Genomic DNA, 466 nt, shown 5'->3' with positions numbered 1-466 from the left:
TAGGGTATTTTGGTAATCAATCAATTTATTCCTAGAAATTATACCATGCGTATTACTTTGAATACAACAAACCAAACACTCAATAAAAAGTAATTCCAGCATAACTAATCCCAGTATAACTGATCCCATCATAACTAATCCCGGTATAACTTATTTTCAAACCAAACGACCCATATGTGTCCATCTCCTCCAAAAATAGGAATAGTGAGTGTATATATGTATGGTTGAGAATACGGTGGGTGAGTGTTGTGGGAATTCCCGTGGGGTCCAGGTGGTGTGAGTATATCTTTTACTGTGAGTGTTTCTTTTTTGTGAATTTTTGTTGTGAGGATGAGTGTTCCCCTTTTTTGTGTGCCTAACCCATTATTGTATACTCCTTCTGTTTCAAAAAGAATGAACTGCTTTGACTTGACATAAAGTTTAAGAAAATAAATAAGATTTTTAAATCTTGTAGCCTTAAATTAAA

The sequence above is a fragment of the Capsicum annuum genome, chromosome 5 (assembly GCF_002878395.1).
Source record: "Capsicum annuum cultivar UCD-10X-F1 chromosome 5, UCD10Xv1.1, whole genome shotgun sequence".
NCBI classification, from domain to species: Eukaryota; Viridiplantae; Streptophyta; class Magnoliopsida; order Solanales; family Solanaceae; genus Capsicum; species Capsicum annuum.
Note: the sequence above shows the minus strand (reverse complement) of the source record.